Consider the following 8,266-nt stretch of genomic DNA (forward strand, 5'->3'; position numbering starts at 1 on the left):
GAATGAATTTTAAATGTAATATTGACCTGATTATAGTGTTTAGCATTGTATTATATATTCCATAGCTAGTTATTTAATTAAGCATTGTATTATATATTCCATAGCTAGTTATTTAATTACTATTACTGTTAGTATATGTAGGACTTTATTTCTTGCTCTTTAAAATTACGGAAAGAATTCATTTTATAAGTATAGTATTTATATAGTTTAATAGTAGTGATTTTTGATTATTATTTCAGTGCTTATTTAAGCGATATTTTCGTAACGTAGATAGTATTAGTATTGGAATTAATTATTTCATTGTTTTTCGTGGATGTACGTGTCTATATTATGGGAAACCTGAGTTCGACTCTTGATGATAATTAGTGTAGATCGAATTCCACGTTAGGCTGTAGATTTACGTCTTATATAATCAAATCAAATCTAATCCTTCTAGACTAAGTTTTTCAAAGAATTGATAATGAATGGGGAATTTATTTACCTCTAATGTGATACTTAATTGCTAAAAATAGTGATTATTTAAATTCTTATACGTATTATCATTTGAATTACGTTTTTCTTGTTTGTCTTAAAATAGAATTTGAAATGAAGTTCCTCATACATAACTGTTCAGTTCATTTTCCTAAACTACAAATGGATGGAATTCCAGCTACTTTGTTTACAAAATCTAAGTATTACCAAGGGATTTATGGAGTCTTATGTTACTTTAAAGAGTGTGTAACATTATATTCAGAAAAAACGATATTGAAATTAGTAATGCGAAAAAGAAAATTTGTCAATTATAGAATTCTTTCTTTTTCGTCTGTACAGAAAGATTATATGGCTCAGATTTTTGTCTGATATATCGTCGGAGATATTCTGATTCTTTTAGAATAGAATGCAATTTAATATAATATTTCCTTGGATATAGTGTTTAGCATTGAGTTATTCAGGTTTATTATTTAGTTTACTATTACGTTATTATATGTAGGAATTTATTTTCTTGTTCTTTGACACTACTTGCTGAAAACAATACATATTCGCGTCAAATCACTTAGAGCACGTATTTTCTGTGTAGGAAACTTGAGTTCGACTCTTGATTGATTCCAATTTAATCTGTAGATTCATGTTTCGTATAGCCTCGAGATATTCTGATTCTTGTAGAATAGAATGAATTTTAAATGTAATATTGACCTGATTATAGTGTTTAGCATTGTATTATATATTCCATAGCTAGTTATTTAATTACTATTACTGTTAGTATATGTAGGACTTTATTTCTTGCTCTTTAAAATTACGGAAAGAATTCATTTTATAAGTATAGTATTTATATAGTTTAATAGTAGTGATTTTTGATTATTATTTCAGTGCTTATTTAAGTGATATTTTCGTAACGTAGATAGTATTAGTATTGGAATTAATTATTTCATTGTTTTTCGTGGATGTGCGTGTCTATATTATGGGAAACCTGAGTTCGACTCTTGATGATAGTTAATGTAGATTGAATTCCACGTTAGGCTGTAGATTTACGTCTTATATAATCAAACCTAGTCCTTCTAGACTAAGTTTTTCAAAGAAATTGATAATGAATGTTTGGATTCCAAGTTAATCTGTAGATTCATGTTTCGTATAGCATCGAGATATTCTGATTATTGTAGAATAGAATGAATTTTAAATGTAATATTTACCCGAATATAGTGATTAGCATTGTATTATATATTCGGTAGCTAGTTATTTAGTTACTATTACTGCTAGTATATGTAGGGCTTTATTTCTTGCTCTTTAACATTACGGGAAGAAATCATTTTATAAGTATAGTATTTATATAGTTTAATAGTAGTGATTTTGATTATTATTTCAGTGCTTTTCGACTATCGATGATAGATAATGTAGTACGTATTCCACGTTGATTTCTAGATTTATGTCTTATATAATCAAACCTAGGCCTTCTAGACTAAGTTTTTCAAAGAATTGATAATGAATGGGGAATTTAATCAACTCTAAAGTGGTATCTAATTGCTATAGATAGTGATTATTTAAATTCTTATACGTATTATCATTTGAATTACGTTTTTCTTGTTTGTTTTAAAATAGAATTTGAAATGAAGTTCTTCGTACATAACTATTCAGTTCATTTTTCTAAACTACAAACGGATGGAATTCCAGCTACTTTGTTTACACAATCTAAGTATTACCAAGGGAATTATGGTATCTTATGTTCCTTTAAAGAGTATGTACCATTATATTTAGAAAAAACGATATCGAAATTAGAAATTTGTACACGCAACCCCGTTATCAGCAATGGTTTTTGATTTACATTACCCTGCTAGCATTGACCTTAAGGAAATGTTAGAGTTAGGAGGATATAGATATTTTTTATCCGTAGTGTCATCACTTATCAAATCTTGTTGACCATTATGTGATGCAACTTTTTTTTCGCATTAAAGGTTCGTCTGAAAAAAAATTCAGATTTGTGCAATTTTTCAAAGTTTGGTAGTCAGATATAGCTACAGAAACGATTAGCCGGATATAAGTGTAGGCACATCTTTAATAGTGTAATTCAAATTGCGGACCTAATGTCAACATGTACAGAGCTATGTAAGAATGCATCATGTATTATATCACAGAATATTACATGTAATTTCTTTCTATACATATGTAATTTCTTTCTATACATATATCCTATCTTTTGTTGTTCAGCATTACGTCACTTGATGTGAGATCATCACATTAACACTTCTCACTTTTAATATTTATCTTTACACGTATGTAGTTCATTCATTAAAAAAGTAAACTTGCGATGTTTAACAATGATGATGATGAGCGTGTACAATAGATTTCAATCTTTTAATGGTGTCATTCATTTTTAATGTTAAACTTTCGTTTTGAAAGTAATTAATTTTCAGCAGCGGGTGAGGAGCGCTGCTGCACTCTACAAAACTCCTCAAGAAGCCAATATTATCACCCTGAGGAAATGCAAGGTGATTTCTGTACTTTTAAAAATAATTACTTTCAAAACCCTTTTGTGCTTTCCTCTTTTATCTTTTCATTTGCTTTTCATTATTTCACTGTACTTCAAAGGTAGCACTTAGTCATTTCCCTTACCTTTCCATGTATATGCAACTATATATAGTATTTTACTCAACATTATGCGTATATATATATATATATATATATATATATGAAGAAGAAATGAAAACAGGATTATCTTGCGTTTAAACCTGTTAGAATATGAACTGCTCAAAGGAATGTGACGCATCTATCTTTTAGCAATAGGTAAGTTTTAAATATCTGTTTTCAATAACAGATAAATAATTACTTTTTATTTAAAATAAAATACTTGTTTTCTTTCAAGGAACAATTCATGTTCACCACGTAAATTAACGATTCATTCTTGTTTCTTTACAGTACACTTTAAAAGAGGATACGTCTTCAAGAGACACTGAATCAAGATTTTCTACGATCAAACAGGTACGAAGACGAAACACTGATCAAAGATCATCTCTCTCTCTCTATCTCTCTTTTACAAATAAATAAGTTTTATAGCTTTCTTTCGGATAAAAAAAAAGATCCATAACTGCTTTTCGTCTTTTAGAATATGTATGATAATATTAATAATTACTTATTTCTTTTAGGTAAAACATTTGCTTCTTTTTTTTACAAAATTCAAAACGAAGTATTGAAATTATATAAGTTACCACCGGGAATTGAATTCGTGTGTTACAAGAATAAGTCAAATGCATACAGATGCAATATTCAATGGAACGGTTATTTGCTTTAAAGAAGAGAAAACTATTGGTTAGTATAGGAATATTGATAAAAAATACCATTGGTAAAAAATATATAGTATTAACTGTACGAATTTCTTTTCTAAAAAATAAGAAAGAAGGAAGGAAAGAAAAGTTAACTTTGACTTTTCGTGCTAAGAAAATATAGTTTAACGTTTTGATCAACACCGAAGCTATGTGAGTCATAAATTATTGTAGTATTTTAAGAAGTAAACTGGAGTTATTGAATGAATAATTAGATTGCATATTGACTGAAATTGCGATCTTTACTGGTATCAAATGGTATTTGCTTAAGAGAAAAGACAATTAATGATAGGTATTGTTTTATTTAGGATTTTTATATCTTCTTAAAATATGAAGATTGTTAGTGTTGCAATTATAGTTACTTGTTTTTCTTCCAGGAAACAAGTTCATGTTCACCGCGTAAAGTAACTGATTATTCTTGTTTCTTTACAGTACACTTTAAAAAAGAGGATACGTCTTTAAGAGACGCTGAAAACTACCTGAAGCAACATTTTCTACGGTCAAATCTGATCGAAGACGAAACACTGATCAAAGAGCAGTGACGCAACTCTCTCTCTTTTACGAATAGGTAAGTTTTATCTTTCTTTCAGATAAAAAAAAAGATCCATATCTGCTTTTCGTCTTTTAAAATATGTATGATAATATTAATATTTACTTATTTCTTTTAGGTGAAACATTTGCTTCTTTTTATTTTTAAGTTAAGATAAAGAAAAACCTATAGATACGGTGTTTTGTTCCTTAGAATACATTATTCGTAAAACCTTTTTTCTTGCAAGATACAATCATTAGAGATTCAAACTGCACGAATAGGTTACTGCGGTTCGTTAAAGATATTAATAACATTCAATACCAAAGATGTATGAGATGTAAACCTATATTTACAAGATTCAAACGGGGAATTGAAATGATATAAGCTACTATCAGGAATTGAACTCAGATGTTCCAAGTATAAGTCAAATGTATACAGTTGCAATATTCACCGGTACGGTTGTTTGCTTTTAAAAAAGAGAAAACTATTAGTTAGTATAGGAATATCGTTGGTAAAAAATGATAGTTTATAGTATTTGCTTTAAAAAAAGAGAAAACTATTAGTTAGTATAGGAATATCGTTGGTAAAAAATGATAGTTTATAGTATTAACTGTACGAATTTCTTTTTTAAAAATAAGAAAGAAGGAAGGATGGAAGTAAAAAAGTTAATTTTGATTTTTCGTGCTAAGTAAATATAGTTTAACGTTTTGTTCAACATCGGTACTATGTGAGTCATAATTATTGTAGTATTTCAAGAACTAAACTAGAGTTTCGAATTAATAATTAAATTGCATGAAGATGTGATATTTACTGTTATCGTGTGGTATTTGCTTAAGAGAAAAGAAAACTAATGAATAGGTGTTGTTTTTATACTATACTATGCTCAAATTAAGAAACGAATTGACATTTAGAGAAAAACTGTTATTCTGTTGTCACAATCATGAGTAGGCCACTAAGGCATCCTCTACAACTTTACCCTCTCTAATGGAAAATAATTTTAAGAGGACAATTCAGTGATATACTCATTATGAGGCAACAGAGTAACAGTTTTTGTCTAAATGTCAATTCGTTTCTTATTTTGAACAGAGTATAAGAAAATGTACATACAATGAAAGAATGTCAAGAATACTTGTTATTTCTCGTTCTTGTTCTTTCTCATTACGGGAAGAAATAATTTTATAAGTATAGTATGTTGCTATAAGATAAGTGTACTTTTTGAAGATTAATTTATATTTTCTGATAATAAAAATTTGTATTTCTTTATTTCCAGAAAAGATGATGCCAATCCCCCGTAGTGTTGCAATGACCATTGTAGGGTATTGTGAAGATAAAATCAGAAGAAGAGGAAACAAAAAGATGTACTATATTTCTAGTGTCTGTCCAAACAATAAATTGATAAAAAGAAGATGGCACACATACGATGATTGTGTCAATGTGATGCTATTAGAACTTTATCAAAAGGAAAAAAAGAAAGAGAAAGTGTAGATAAAACGATTTTGGGGGTAAAATGAGACTTAGAGGGTAAGTGTATGCGAAACCAAAGTGAAATGATAAAAGAAAAGAAATGGTTAAAGGTGAAGTGATATTTGGACTACCATAAAAAGCCAAAATGAAGAAAAATGAAAGAAAATTGTAAATATTTGTGTATATATACATATATTAAAATAAAAAGAAAAGGAATTTAAATTCCCTGTAGATAAAATTTGTTGTGAAATTCATGCTTTCATCCCATTTAATTCTATACGCTGATACCTCTTACCGAGAAAGGTCATATTTGTGAAACGTATCTTTATTTGTTCAGGGTCTTTACATAATGTACAAACCTATTACATTTTAGGTTTGAGGAGTGTGGTGTCTCACTGATAGAGGATTTACAGCCAGTACTTCATTTTTTCAAATGTTCGATTCTCGATGATGGAGAGAGAGAGAGATAGAGGGAGCATTGAACACTTGAAAGCATTATATTGCTTCGAAATGAAGAGCTTCGAACAATGTATATCATATGCTACGCTAAAATCAATACGAAGTGCCATATATGTGAAATTCTTTTTTTATGCAAGGATTAATTCAACTCTAAATCGTGAAGTACTTTTACTTTTATTAAAGTGTAAAATTTCCAAACAAATATACAATGTTACTCTTGTGCAGATCACATCTTTGCAATCTGTTCCTACCTCAATCCGAGTTCATGTTAATAGGTAATTGTGATAAACAAAAACTGTGAGCATTAGTTCACCTGTTTACTTCTACTTTGTTCATTCCTGTATTTTTTATTTTTATGTTTGTTATTTTTCTAAAGCAATTATGTCAGGTTAGAAGAACATGAATCTTTTTCTTTCTAGTACGTGTATTGTTCTTCTACTCATAAATTCAATGAATTTCAGGATGCATGATAACTCTGTGATATAACGTTTATTTACATTGTCATTCTATCAACTATTATTTTTTCGTCTTAATCATATGTCCTTTTACCGAGAAAGGGTATATTTGTGGGGGCGTATCTTTATTTCTCCGAGGGTCTTTACATGATGTACAAACCTATTACATTTTAGGTTTGAGGAGTATGGTGGTTCAGTGGTAAAGGATTTAAAATCAGTACTTCGTTTTTCAAATGCTGAAGCTTCTTGGTATGCATCCTGTTGGAACTTAATGGCGATCCGTGCCTCATTTTGTCAATCATCACACCTTCAGTTAATTACTTTTAAAAAAAATAAAGATAACGAATTCGGAATTTGCTATAACTTAGTAGAATGAGAATGTATGAGTAGATCATGAAAACTCACGGACATGATGTTCGGAGATGAAACTAGGGACTGCATGCACTTTGCTACAGTGCACGACAATTAGTAATAAATTATGCTCATTATGTTGAGGAAGACGAATGATTAAGACAAATGAATGAATGAATGAATACTTAGTAAAATAAAAATATATAAGTAGACCATGAAAACTCACGGACACTATGTTCGGAAGTCGACCACAGTGGGCGGCAATTAGTAATAAAATATTATAAGCTTACTTGATCGGAGATCGAACTAGGGACCGCATGCACGGGGGGTTGCGGAACAATGCTCTACTATTCTAAGTATTCATCTGAAAGAATACGTCGTTGCTTTATCACTGAACCACACACACAAACTTTCACATATTTCTTACGTTCGAAACGTAAGAAAATATTTCAGTTTAACGTACCACGATTATGCTCATCATACAGATAGACAGACAGAAAGATATACACTTAGATAGTACTTATTGTCTTTTCGAGTGCAGAATAATACGCGTTCAATACTACACAGAGGTTTGTAGTGTTTGAGCCCCGTCGCCCAAAGCTTGGACCTCTCCCAACAAAAAATTTCTTAATGCACGCCTGTGTACATAGCTAGTATACGAATTCTATGACGGGAATCTGAGCATTTTAGAAGAAATTGATGATAATAATAGGGAATATTTTAACTACTTTCGTCCTTTTAAAGTAATATCACATACAGCTTAGACTATAATATGGAGAAAACTGTATAAAGTTCAACTTCCTAGATCCACTTAAAGAAATGAAGAAATGTTCTCTTATTTGAGAATAGTCAATTGTTTTAACTTGAAGATTTGTGCCCCATGATGAAATCGTGGGGTTCTGTGGATCAGTGGTAAAGCGTTCACCTTCTGTGATTGGGGTCTCTGGTTCAATCCTAACTTTCGTCGTGTGAACTTTGTGATGCATATAGCCTCGCTGCTGAACGGAACGTTAAACTCAAAAATCAATCAACATCATGTGTACATGAGTAACGGCATCCGAGATGTATAAGCAACACTAGTTTTGTCAAGTTTTAGATCTCAAACACTGTTTTAATATTACCTAAAACACACACACACACACATACATATCTTCGCTTCGTGTTGTCTGAAACCATGACCTAAGATAATGTTGACGCGACAGCTGGAGAACAACATT

The 8,266-nt window shown here is 30.1% G+C and overlaps 1 long non-coding RNA gene across 1 annotated transcript; it reads left to right on the forward strand.

The window, feature by feature from the left end:
* The first annotated feature begins 3,143 nt into the window (after positions 1-3,143).
* Positions 3,144-6,093, forward strand: LOC145666874 (uncharacterized). Its single transcript, XR_014127833.1, has 3 exons — positions 3,144-3,450; positions 4,224-4,359; positions 5,591-6,093. It is a non-coding gene; the product is annotated as an uncharacterized LOC145666874 (long non-coding RNA).
* The last annotated feature ends 2,173 nt before the right edge of the window (positions 6,094-8,266 follow it).

This window comes from Thermobia domestica, chromosome 12 (genome assembly GCF_964235325.1).
Source record: "Thermobia domestica chromosome 12, izTheDome1.hap1.1, whole genome shotgun sequence".
NCBI classification, from domain to species: domain Eukaryota; kingdom Metazoa; phylum Arthropoda; class Insecta; order Zygentoma; family Lepismatidae; genus Thermobia; species Thermobia domestica.